This window comes from Pinus tabuliformis, chromosome 2_1 (genome assembly GCF_031772625.1).
Source record: "Pinus tabuliformis cultivar Carrire ecotype Pingquan chromosome 2_1, CPIR1, whole genome shotgun sequence".
NCBI lineage: Eukaryota > Viridiplantae > Streptophyta > Pinopsida > Pinales > Pinaceae > Pinus > Pinus tabuliformis.
The window spans coordinates 837,821,111-837,835,977 of NC_142299.1; positions in this window are offsets into that span (position 1 = coordinate 837,821,111).

Sequence of the window (14,867 nt, forward strand, 5' to 3'; positions counted from 1 at the left end):
ATTAGCAGCTAAAACATGGTGTCTTAAGGTTAGCTCACCTCCACCCACCACCTGTCAAAATCGAATAAACACATTAAACCACTTCATTTACTTACAACCATATTCTACTCAGGAGATTAAATCAATATCATTAGTTGAAACAAGGTGTCTCAAGGCCACACCGCCTTCACGCATCAACTATTCAAATATTTCACATTAGGCAGGGATAACATCTCTATGTATTTGGATAAAAAGAGTCTGAATTCATATGTGGAGAGATAAATATAGTTAATAACGTGGAGGTTTTATTAGTTATGTTATCTTTTAGGGAATAAGAGTGTACTTTCCAGCAGTTTAATGGAATTTTCCAACTATGTTCTCAGCCCAATCCCATGGAAATACCATCAAGTGTTATCAACCCACTAGCCCTGGGTGCCTCCATATCTTAAAGGTTATTAACCAACATAGCCTCTAGTGTATTTATACACCCTATCAGGAAAAACCACTGCTCTATTATTATTAGTCATTAATCCCAATTGGTTTTTGAGTTGGCTATCATTATAGCTTCTCTTCTCCTTAAATTCTCTCGATCCTCGTATCTTTTTGCCTTCTCAATGATTCAAATTTCTCACTAGGAGCCTCATGGCCTCCCATTTTTCTTGTTCCCTTCCTCTTCATGTGTGTATGAATTTTGAATGGTTGTCTTTTCCCACAGGGACCTCTTTACCTCCACTTCTTTCTTCATCAAGATCCTCTTGATCTCCCTCTGCTTGTCTTCCCTCTTTCTTTGTGTGCATAGGGTCCTTTCTTCTTATAGAGTATAAGTGTGTGAGAGTTCCCCCATTCCCTTAAGTGTACCTTTGAGAAAAAAAATCATTTTCTGCGTCCACTGACTGGTTTCGTGCCTCCTAATAGACCAACCATTTGTCCTTTTCCCAAGCTCTACGTAGTCAATTTTCCCATGACAATGTAGCCCATTCATTATTTAATTTTTGTCCTTGTTAATTGTAACTGTTTCCCAAAGAGAACATGGGAACATACTTGTTTTGCAGCTGGGTTAACACACAATTATTTCATTAAAACCCACTCAGTCAGCGCATGAATGATATTTAAACCAACCAACTTCCTCAAGAAATTTCCCTCCTCAATCTTGGGAATTTGTGTCCCTTTCTCTCAACCATTTTAATTTCTAATTACATAATTACAAGGAATATTTTTTACAAGGGGAATTAACCCAAAAGGGATGTCACATCACCCACTAAGTGAGTCTATACTAGCTTGCGCTCCATCACATACTAGACCAAGCTCATACTAGTCCCCACCTTCTGGATGGACCATGCTTCAACGTTGCGGGCCCTTCTACTGGTCCATAGTCTCCTTGGAAAGTTCATATTGAACTCTATGTTGTGATCTTAAACCCGTCCTTTCTTCCCGAGCAAGTGCTATGGACCCTGTCTACTGAGCTTATCTATACCGACTGAGGATACAACACATACCCAAAACTCTGACTAAGTTTGAACCTTGTCTGAACAAATTTATTTCAAACACATTTTTGTCCTGATGCATTTGGACTTGGAATAAGTTCCATATACTGTTGGAAAGGTCTCAGAACTAACTATTCAACCATACACCTTTCGTTCTCATTTGGTCTAGGGAACTAGAGAAGAATGGACTTCAAAGGTAGGTTTCCCAGATTACAACTTCGTTCTTGACATCAAGCTAGATAATGTTAATGGTAACATGGAAACCACTAGTGACATCAATGACAACATGCTCTATATCATGCTTCCTGAGTGTGACATCAATGACAACACACACTAAAAAATCTACCAACACACTTAACAATATCCTCTTTTAGCATTGATGGAAACAACATCATACTTTATTATTCATTGATGGCCTTGGGATTCACTCCTCCTATCAGTATATTGATTCTCCCTCTAGCTTTGAATTTTTCTGATGACTTACAATGTATGCTCATTCTCCCCCTTTGACATCAATGGCAAATGGTTGTGTCTCAACCAACACTTTTTGCCCATTCTCTTCCATGATGTAAGTTGTACCAGGGCCCAATCTCTAATAGTTGTGTTTGGTTCATATCGTTGCATGTTCTCTAAACATTGATGCCAAGTCATATGCGATGTATTGATGCACCAAAATACCAACACACTAATGATTATTCCAAAGCCAAAATCTCCCCTTGGGTCTATAGAATGGGACTACAGATACCAATGATTGTTGAAAACTAATTTCTTCTTCCACCTATTCAAAAAGAAAAGAGACCAAGCATGTAGGGTTTGCAATATTTCCATTTCATTGTTCTTCTTATGCAATAAACTCCCCTTAAACATATGTTACTACTGCTAATTAGTTATTTTCTTTTGCATCTCCCTAAGAAAGTTCCTCCTAATATATGTGATATATGGTAATATTTTCATATTCTAGGCTCCCCTTGGATATATGCTTCCCAGATGTACCTTTTGGAACAAGTGGGGAAAATTATAAAACCTTGGATGTTTTTCATCTCACAACTCCCCCTAAACTTATATCTCCTTTGATGAGCAACACTCCTTCTAATTCTCATTGTGCCACATATGATTTCCCATGTTCCACTTGTGTTGCTTTTCATGTGTGACTCTTATTTTCAACCTTAATTTTGTTTGCTTCCCCTAAAACCATGATTTCTTATTTCTTTTTCCTATCTGATATGTTTGTGGATATGACTTTACTACACCCTAAATATTTTGATGTAGTCTTAGGATGTGTTGGGTAAGTTACCTTTCCTTCTTCTTTTGTGTATGAAATTCTGTACACTGTATTGTTTAGATGATCTATATGCTATTATAAATCTAAATTTCTTACTTATTCGATCTTGTTATCTTATCTATCTTGGTTTTCCATGTATGAACATAAACTTGTTGATGCAATTTTCTTCATTTGAATATCCTGTCTCATATTTTTCACTTTTCAAAAAGTATTGAACTTTGTTCTTACTTGAAGTTCATCGTTCACTTCACTTGTTCATATTACATCAGTTGGTTCATATCTATCATTCTTTCATTTCCATTTCCTTGATGGATCCTTCCACTTCTTGCTTCATCTAATACTGTACCTTCATTTCCTTTACTTGCATTTGTTGATTCATTTCCTTTGTAGGGTATGTACGTGTCATTTGTATCCCTCATTACTTGTCTCACTAATGTGATCAACTTGTCTCTTTTTTGCAACGCAGCTTGTGAATATGACATGGTGTGATGGATTGAAATTGTGTATCGCTCCTTTTATTGAGAATGTGAATGGGATATTACTTTCAATCTCTCATGGTTTTCTTTTCTTCCTTTCAGTCTCGATTTCTCTTGAAACTAATTTTCTAGAGTCTCCCTTTCTTATTTTACATCCTTTATAATTAAAGGGAACTTTTTGTCCTCTATCCACCATTTGACTTAGACTTAGAATTTTTTTCCTTAAACCTTTAACAAGCAGAACATCAACACCATTACTCCTTTTATTATCAAGGCTAACTTTTCCTCCTCTTAATAATTTGGCTAATGTACCATCTCCAAGAATAAAAATGTCACCCTTGACCTCCTTTAGAGAGAGAAATGTGATTTTATCCCTTGTCATATGATGAGAGCATCCACTCTCAATGTACCATGAGTTATCTGTGTCTTGTGCACATAGAGTTAGTCCACATTCCTCATAATTTTCTTGCTTTCTTCTCCATATCTGTGTATGCTTATTTTTGTTAATAACATTTTATTCTAATTTCTTCTTCCTAATCTTAATAAGTTCTTTATGGTTAGTTTGCTTTAAATACTCTAACAACTTACTTCTACAATCCTTTTCCTTTTGCCCAAAATTGTTACACATGTGGTGTTATAGGTCATTTTGTCACATCCAATCAAATGGTCTTGAAACCAGATCAATCAACATCCATTGACACTTTACATTCATCCCTTGCAAAGCCTAGAACATATTCTCTCCAAAAAGTCCAAGAATTTTGGGTTAAACAACTTAAAAACCTAATTTTTGGCCCCATCACACTTTCCCTTCATGAAAACTGCATTATTGCAAGCTATACACAGAGCATCTGCACTGGCCAATGCATGTTTCCTTCACAATAAGTGTGATGAATCTTGAATTTTGGTAAAAATAAAAAATAATTTAAATCTTCTCTTTCCAGAAGCTTCCTGAGTGGTTTTAACTATTTACTGTTAGATCAAGATCTCAAACTCCTATACTTGAGGTATTATCTCTTATCCCTATAACTTATCCTCCCTCATATGTGGATATAAGTCCTAGATTGGTAAATCCCAAACCACCCAATTTACCCTATAAATTCGCTACCTCCCACAAAGTCTAGGTGCAGTTTTGGAGACTTTTAGTTATTCCCTAATGTTGTTTCTTTGTGCCTAAGGAGCCATTATCAATCCATGCACTTGAGTTGTGACTAAAGGCTTGATTTGTGGCAAAGGACAAGATAGTTGGGAGACATATACAAGGTTAAGATCTGAAAGGGTTGTATCTTCTCCTATATTAATTAATACAAAAAGTGCTTTGTTTTCCTATACTTATGTCTTATTTATGAATATGTAGAACAATTCCTTCTTGACTCATTGTTTAGAGATGTTAGTACATGTTATTTGTATATGTTGGTTTTCTTGCTTGTTTTAGTTGTTTTGTAGGTTCCATTTATAACATTTGGAGTTAGCACTAAAGCTTACAAGCAAGGAGAAGAGGAGAGCTTACATTGGATTGCACGTAAGCCTTTCTTCCATATTATAAAATCTCTAAGGAAAACATAAGTCCTTTTGTCTCTGTTGTTTCTATATCAAGCCATTAGATCTAGGGAGCCCACTTTTGTCCGCAGAAGGGAACTATCTGTCAAATAAATTCATTTCCCCCTAAAGTACAAATTCAGAAGAAGTGGTTGAGGATTGAATTGATTTACCATGTGACAAGTCTAGATCAAGAATAGATTCGTCGAGATCATCAAATATCTATTACAATACATAATCATCATGATATCATCACTGTGGTAGACATACCCATACTTAGCATATAAGCCAATTTACATGTACATGTAAAATAAGCAGAATCACATCTACTATTGGAAAATTATGGACCCATGCTTGGATAACTTTTTGAATGATCATAGCCACCATAATTTGTAATCTTGTATGAATCCTCAAATCGTAGCCAAGATGGATGAAACTAGATTTGAGGTCTTCTACCTCGTCATTCGATAAACGAGTCTAACCATGTGAATAAATGTGTTAAAGTCAAACATAGTAGACACCATCTGATTACCGACCAATGATGTAATTCGTTAACATATGTAAGAGGAACCATTGATAATGATAATGGATCTCAAGGTACTATAATACAATCTATGTGATGCGAATGAATGAGCTGAAGTTGAACACCACACAAAATATTTTGGTCGAAGGCCAATGAGGAGAACCTGCCACTGAAAGCGAGGAAAATTGTTGTTGAGGTATACGGTCTCCAAGGAACTGAAGGGAGTTTCCAAGTTAACTTCCTGGATAATTTGCTGATTTTGATAGGAAGCGACCCGTCATAGGAGGGACTTAATGTATTCCCCATCAACAACATGAAACATACATCAATATTTGAGACAAAATGTGAGGATGCAAAGATGTTTAAGGAGCGACAAACATGAATTAAAGCTTAAGGGTATTGTAGCATATGCCAGCTAAGGGTGGACTTCCTCTTTAACATATTGGTGACACTGATATGGAGTTGGTGACATTGAATGAAAGACCCATCAGGAAGGCTTTTATCAAGATGTCATCAACAAAGAGGCAAGAATATTTCCTAATCCAAAGCAGTCACATAAATGAAGTGAAAGAGTGTCATGTTTAAGAGAAACTCACTCCAATTTATAGGTTTGATGCCCTATTTTCCCAATTTCCAAACCATTTTTGGCTAGTAACTCTTTATTTTTTACAAGTTTTAGGAGGATAACATATGCTTGATCTAAAAGTTCATCCTTCGGATAAATCCTTATGAATATTTTTAATGAGTCTTGAGAAGCAGTGGTCTGGTCTCATCATGCTTGACGAGTCCAACGTTGTTTAGTTTTACGAGTCTAGAGAAGGCATAAATCAAATTATTTTTCATGTTTAAAGAGTTTGAAAATGAAGTGAAAAATAAAACTCCAAGATGTTCCTTTTTTGTAACTTTGTCCCTTGGGCCTGAAAAGGTGTAAAACAATACCTAGGAGAACCTTTTAGCCATGTTTGACTAAAGTATTCTTTTTTTGTAAATAGTCTATCCAGTTTGGAAAAGGGTTAAACTTATACTGGGAAGACGTATTTTCACTTACTTTAGCGAGTTCGAAAAGGAAAATGCTCGACAATATTTTAATTTTTGGGAGTTTGAAAAGAGTTTAAAGAGGACTCCAAGGGGTTCCTTTTTCGTAGGTTTAACAAGCCCAAAAAAGTGATAAAAGTATACTCATTCATCAAAATTACTTTTATTTAATTTATAACTTGCATTACGTCCTTCGGTTACCATTTAACCTGCTCAAAACACCATAAAAAGATTAAAAATACATGGTAAAATTAGGTCAAAAACATTAAAAAAATTAAAATAATGACTTATTTTGACCATAAAAGTGAAAAAAGTAACTTCATTTCTTACCATTTTCATTTTACCAATTTGAGTGAGCTTTGAGTGGTTTTTACCTTCAATCTTCAACAGGTGATTGCGGCCAATCCGGTGGACCATTTCCAGTACCGTCAGTTTCAGGTAGGAGGTCTATCCTTTCTAATTTTCATGGTTTCCATTTCTTGTTTGATGCATTTTTTTGGGAATTTTTTGAGTTTTTAGGACTAAACATTCGCCATAGGCACATCTCATTCCTCTTATATCGAGAGGTGCGATGGGTCTGCAAAGTTAACGCTAATCAATACGAACCAACTCACTTACCAGGGAGGGTAAGTGTGATGGGTTGCTCTATTTAGGAATGAAAAATGTGATAGGTGTATTAAGGGTTCCAAAAATTTGATTTTAAGTTGGTTTTTCTCCCAAAAACTTTCACATTGCTAATTTTTTGTATTTTTCATGTTATTTATAGGTGTTTTACCAAAGTGAAAATGGTTTTAATCTGAAGATAAAGGGAGTGTAAGGATCAAGACATGGTTGTTGCCAATGATCCAATAGTAGTATAAGATTTAAGAAATCGCGGGTTTCTGAAGTTCTTTATGATTCCAGGCACGAGGGCCCAACTATACTTTCTATAATATTTGGTAAGGTCCTGGGACATACAAGGACAATACTTCAATATTGAAGAGAACATTGCCACAATAGATGTTCTTTTTGACATTGCTCTCATGTATAGGGGATCCCATTTCATTATTAGGATTCAAGAGAGGTGGAAATACAATTGAGGATTACATAGTTATCCATTATTGAACCTACTCTGAAATAAATAAAGATGGGAAACTTGAGATAAAGGATGTTATTCAACTTCCCCTCAGGACAATCCTTTTTACCTACTCGATTGGCTGACAATGCTTCTCTACACTTGTCTACCAAGACCCAAATGCAATATGCCTTGGAATTCTCAGCACCTACGGTATTCAACTAGTGTGAATGGGTCTTGGTCAATATGAAGGAACAAATCAATAGAGAAAATATCAGACGATTGAAGAACTTTGGGTATGGTTCAATCATGGTGTCATTTTATTTGTGGAGGATACCATTACGATGCCCTTAATAGATATCCTAAGAGCTACATGGGCTGAGATTCTCACATGAGGCAGTGGGTAGATCTCATGGATCGACACAGAGGAGGGTCTATGATGTCGTCCACTCTTACTTTCTTTAGATGGTTACGAGAGCAACTAATTATGATTGAGGACTATATGTATGCCATAGTTGATATCCTAGAGATCTAGAGCTTGTTTTAGCTAAAGGTGAGCAATGGAGTGACGCAGGTAAAAACAATGTCATTTTGGATATTTTTGGTTTTTTAAGTTTTACAATATATATATATATATATATATATATATATATATATATATATATATATATATATATATATATATATATATATATATATATATATATATATATATATATATATATATATATATATATATATGTTATTATTATTATTATTATTATGTATAAGACACAAACTATCGATTTTACATGCATATTTGACCTGTGTGACCAATAGGCATGTCGCCCCTTCATCAACAGGCACAACCACAACTTGTACAGGTTGGAGCCGCAACAACAGAGGAAGAGATGGTTAATCTCGACATAGAATAAACACTTGCCAAGTTCGAGCATGACCCACAGTGTTCTAGACACATGGGTTAATGAAATCCCTATTTGTCTACAATAGAACACTATAGGAGTGCTGACTCATATTAGTTAATTGTTGCGTAAATTTTCCTGCACAATCGTATGTTATCATGAGCATCACCGAGATTAATCACCTAGGAGGCTTTTTAGCCGTATTTTTGTCTACATGTATTTTGATATTATAGGTCGTGCGCCATATATGTCTTAGACACGATTTTGTAAAAAAACACTATATACAATTTTCTCTCTATGTATGTTTTCTACTTTATTATACTCTCTTGCACAATGTATGATGATGGTTGTATTTTTACATATGTCGCAAATTTTTGTATAATACGTAATTGTCTAACACATATGTTAATGTATTTATACTTCTAGGAACATGTTGATACTAAAAGTGTCATGTAGAATTTTCACGATTGCAGACGAAGGTGGATTCCCTCAGGATCTAGTGGTCTAATCTAGAACAATAGAAGACAAAAAAACATGAAGTTTTCCTTAGAGAAACTAGAGTATGGGAAAGAACCCTACCTAAAATTTGTAGAAAGCCATCCTTTCCTCCTTGATTGTAAGCTCCAACTCTAGCTCGAAGTGCTATAATTAGAATTTGTGTACACAACTAAAACAAGAAAATGATCCGCAACATCCATGTAGCATAATCTAAAATATCTATTCAATAAATCAACATGGAATTGAAATACATGATTGAAAACATAACACAACACATATAGATATAGGAAAACAAGATGCTCTTTGTATTGGTAAATATAGGAGAGAGTTTACAACCATAAATATAAGCTAATCTTGTAGATGTATTCCTAAGTTGACTTGTCCTTCCTTGCCACAAATAACACCTCTAAACCAACCCTAATGCATGAATGTGATGACTCCTTTAGGTTCAAAGCAACAACTTGAGGGCACTAGAAATGTCCAAAATCCCATCCTAATGTTATGGATGACACTAAATTTATACGAGAAGTGTTGTAGTTTAGGATTTACCATTATGAGATTGAGATCCACATATGATGCGAGGATGATCTCAAGGGATAAGAAGTGAAGTCTCCAAGATAGGATCAGATATGATTCAAAATCTTTATCCATGGTGAATAGTTAAAACAACTTTGAAACCTTCTAGAAGAGGAAGCTTCAAATTTATTTTTAATTTTTTTGAATTTCTAGAATTATCTCACCTACAAAAGGGAGCAATAAGTGCTGACCAGTGTAGGTGGACAAGCATGCAACCAATGTTGAAATCAGGTGGCAAGGGAAGAAAGGTGTGTTGGGGCTAAAAACAATTCTTTTGAGCAATTTGTCTCAGAAACTTAGAATTTTTGGAGAGGTCATGCTTAGGGCTTTGTGAAGGGATGATGAAAACACGTTTATGGATATTTATTAATCCGGTTTGCAGGTCTATTGACCAGATGTGACAAAATGTACTATAACAGATTGCCCCTAAAGTACAAAATCAGAAATGAAAGCTGATGACTGAAGTGCTTTACCTTGTGAAATAATTGGATGAAGAACAACTAGTCGAGACCATCATATGTTACAACACTTTTTCATCATGATATCACTACCGAGGGAGGCATACCCATGCTCAACACATAGGCTAACATTACATGTACGATGATTAAGAAGACTCATCCACAAATGACACTGTATGGACCCATGCTTAGATGACTGTCCGTATGATCATAGCCATTATACTTTTTAATTTTGTATTAATCCTAAAATCGCAACCCAGATGGATGAAACTATATGCATGGTATTCTATCTCGTTCACTCGATCGTCCAATGTATGAGTCAAAATATTGAGAATAAATGAGTTGGAGTTGAACATGGTAGAAACCATATGATTATTGACCAATGATGTAAGTCGTTAACAAACGTGAGAGAAACCATCGATGATGTTAATGTCTCTCAAGGTACCACAGTACAATTTGTATGGTGTGAATGAATGAGCTGAAGTCAAACACCACACAAAATCTTCTGGCCGAACGCCAATGATAAGGACTTATCACTGAGAGCGAGGAAAATTTCCATTGATGTATGTAAGATCCAAGGTATCGAAGGGAGTTTCTAATTCAACTTCCTGGATAATGAGTTGTTGTCGACAGGAAGTGACTTGTTGCAAGAGGGCCTTAATGCATCCACATAAATGACACAAAACAGGTATCAAGATTTGAGACAGAATGATGCTAATGTGAAGCTGGTTCAAGAATGATAGACATGAATAAAGGCTTAAGATTATTGTATCAGATATTGACTGAACGAATTATCTTGAACATATCAACGACACTTTATGGAGTTGGCAACATTGTTCAAAAAGAAAATATGGAGGCTTTTGATATGGTGTGATGAACCAAAGAGGCAAGAAGATTTCCAAACTCAACAGTCATGAAGATGAAGTGAGAGAGTGTCATATTCAAGAGAAAATCACTGGTATTAATAGGTCAAGTACTCTATTTTCCTAATTTCCCAGTCATTTCTGACCAGTACCTCTTTATTTTTGACGAGCTAGAGGAGGATAACATATGCTTGATCTATAAGTTCATCCTTCAAATGAATCCCTCTAAGTATTTTTAATGAACCCTGAGAAGGAGTGGTTCGGTCTTGTCATGTTCGATGAGTCCATCGTTGTTTGATGTTTTTACGATTCCAGAAAATGTGTAACTTGACTTCTTTTTCATTTTTAGAGAGTTTGAAAAATAGGCGAGAAAGAAAACTCTAAAGGTTCATTTTCGTAAATCATCTCTTGAGTCTGAAAAGGTAGAAAAAAATACTCAGGAGAACCTATTAGTCATGTTCGATGAAGGTATTCCTTTTTCATAAATAGTCTATGCCAAACCAGAAAAGGGTTAAACTTATAATGAGTATACATCTTTTCAAATACTTTAACGAATTCAAAAATACAAGTGCTCGACAATCATTTCATGTTTAGGGAGTTTGAAAAGCGCTGAAAGAAGACTCCTCTTGGAGGTACGAGTTGTATAAAGGGTAGCAACTAGTTCCAGTCATGATGGAACTACTCAAAACATATAGAGGTTAAGAGGCAGGGTAATAACACCACTCATTGTAGCGGTTCATTAGGAAAGGGTGAAACAACCAAGTGAAAGCATATGATCGACCAATTAGATGGTGACAATGGAATGAGAAAACCAAGGCTCATCTGGAAAAAATAGGCTGATGAAAATGGAAATCACGAAAGATGATATTGGAATGGTTTAATTTTTACACAAGCTTGAAACATGGAAAACTATGCTTGAGAGTAGATGAAAGTAGTTTCAATTTTACACAAGATTGAAATGATGTAAAACTATGCTTGAGAGTTTTTGAAGATGGTTTCATTTTTACACAAGTTTGAAACATGTGGAAACTATGCTTGAGATTAGTTTTCATGCCCCCAACATAATAACACGATTCTATGTGCATGCCCCTCAAGCTTCATCTCATTCACTGGTTACTAACAAGTGGAAGGAATGAAGGTTCATTTACGAGATCAAGTGAAAGACTCGACTAGGAATTTAAAAGATCTAATCAAAGACTTGGAAGGGGACATGTTTCATTTTTTAATGAGCTTGACACAAGAAAAGAACTATGCTCATAGACCTTGTTTCATTTTTTAATGAGCTTGACACAAGAAAAGGGACTCTGCTCCGGGAACCTTGTTTCATTTTTTAAGGAGCTTGACAAAAGAAAATGAACTCTCCTCTGAGATCTCTAGTTATATTAGTCATGGCTCCCTAGAGACCATGTCTTCCAAGACGCTCTCATCATATGGGAGAAAAATGTTTTGGAAGGGATACATATCAAAGGATCTAATGGAAATATCAGGTGCCAATGCTCCCAGTACATGATGCGCTACATCACCTACTAGATCATTAGTAGACATGGGCATGGAACAAGTTTCCACATAATTAATCTGTGGTAGGGAAGATACCAATTTCATATAAGGACCATTTAGGGAAGTTGGTTGATTGGGAGTCAAAGTAGGACCAATGAAAAAAATTTGGTCAATGGTCATGATTCTTCCTTGATTCGGGAAACACATGACACGAAAGAGTGAAGAGACAAGAGCTCCCATTTCATAAAAATAATCACACCCAAGGAGTAAAATAAAATCCAAAGGACCTTGGACTAACATCACATTGATATAGACAATACTTCCTCCTAAAGTAATAGGAAATTGAGAAAGGATCCCTATCCCTTCACTGGTTCCTTTGTTAAAAGCCAACAAATTATGGGTAATAGGATCAAGCGATAGAGAACCTAAAGCTTACCAAGTAGTTGAGGAAAAAATACTAACAGACACGCTTTCATTTATAAAAGTTCTAGGTATGGTGATATTACAAGCCAGTACTATGATCTGGAAGGGCACATAAAAAGGAAGACGATATACTGCCAGTCAACTCCAATCAAAGGAAGTGACCATACTGCTTGGAGGGGATGTCATGGGAATAAGAGAACTACCACCTTGTGCAATGGGAACAGATAAATGCTCCCTTGTGTTGTGGGAATTGGAGGATTTCCCCCCTATGTCAAGAGAACGGGAGGATTATCCCCCTGTGACGTTGGAACAGGAGGATTTCCCCCTAGTTCATTGGAACCTGAAGAAATGAGAAGAACCTGAGCGATATAAGACTCACTCTCTACGAGAAAGGTACGATCAATGAATGATAGAATCAAGTCAACCATGTTCTCTACCAATGGTTGTTCTGGAACAGACTCATGGGATTCACATTCACAGAGAGTGGGATTGACTAGAGATAGATTCTGGTCAATCACTTCATCAATTAGTGGACGATTAGGGGAAATCTCCCAGTAAGCAGTCAAAAGTAGCGGTTGTGAAACAATAATATTTCTAAAAAATTTGGATGCTTCATCCCTATAATGGAAAATTTAGGTTTAACCTCGTACAGAAATTACCTATATACGAATTCTAAAACACAAAAAATAAACAATGCGAGAGCATAACACATAAAACACATATACACAGAGATTTCCCCTGGATCCCAAAACCGGGACTACCAGCTTGATTTTTCATTATGTTCCTTTCAATGTTACAATACATATTTATACATGCCAAAGCATCCAATACCATGGACTGAAAAACCATCGCATCCAAAACCATGGACCGAAAACCATCGTGTCCAAAACCATGTGCGAAAAACATGCACAAAACCATAGGTAGGTCTGCCCAACCTAACATAGTGTCCAAAACCAAAATTTTCTTGGGTGCCACCTTAGACCCCATAGAGTGAGGTTACCTGCACCCTTCAAACCCCCTGTGACTCCCTCCGCTGCGCAATCAGCACAACGAAGGGGGGGGCTCTGCCCCCCTTCTAACCCCCCGGTTAACTATGTGGGCTAGTCATGGAAAGAATATAACACAACCCAACAGAAAAGGTGAATTAAATTATTCTCTTCACATAACTTGCAGGGAAACCTAACTTTACCCTTCTTTCTATGAACCTTATGATTACTAGTCGATGGTTTGTCACTAGCATGATCTCCAGAGGCTAATGACAAGGGTTGATGTGAGCCTATGGATTACACTTCTAATACCTTGGGAATACTAGGACAATATTTAAGAAGGTGGTCACCCTTCCATAACTTGCAAGGGAATTTAAATTTGCGGGGCTGATTGGAAGGTTTGTCCATACTAATTGCATTGGTAGCAGTGGTTTCTTGGTTGCCCCTCTGCTTATTTTTCTTCTTCTTTTCATCCTTTTCTTCTTCTTCTTAGCTTCCTGGTTACTAGAAACAATACTTTCACTAGGTGAGGAGGAAGAAAGGGATGAAGAAACAAAAGGTGAAGAAGGGAAAGGGTAAAATTTAGGATCAAATTGAGGTTGATGTTGTTCAAGTGGAGGATAACTTGGTTGAGGAGAAATTTGGACATTCCGAAACCATAGGGGTTGAAAATAGACAAACTTGCAAACCAATGGGAAATCTAGGAAGGGACAACATTGCCATATATGGAGGACCAATATTTCCAAAAGAAGGAAATGGACCAGGATTCCAATTAGAGGGGCTTCCTTGATTGGTAGAATTGAGAATCATTGCCATTATTCTCAACCTAAGATCTACTGAGTTTTTCCAAGGTAGTGATGTTGTTTCGCAGTCAATTAATTGATTTTAGAAATCAAAGACACAAAATAAAAATAAAAATGGGTAAACTAGGCAAAACTGATTACCAAGTCACCATGAACTCCAATATACCACCATGGTAAACCAAGTATTCATGTGCGTGCAAGAAATCTCCCTGAATGTTGTGTTCAGTGTATCGTAGTGTACAAGGTTGTTGACTTGGTTACCTAAGGCAGGATAGCAACCTAGTGGGGACTTCCACAATATACCTAAAGGTACATGGAAGTGCAGTCTATAGTAGTGTTGTCCAATGCGTAACCATTCGATGAGAGCATTTCCATACACTTATCATGCGTTGAGTGCCATCAAATATACCCGAAGGTACGTGGAGAATGATTCGATACACTTACATACGTGGAACATGATATCACCCCCGGAATGTAACGCTGACAAGAAAT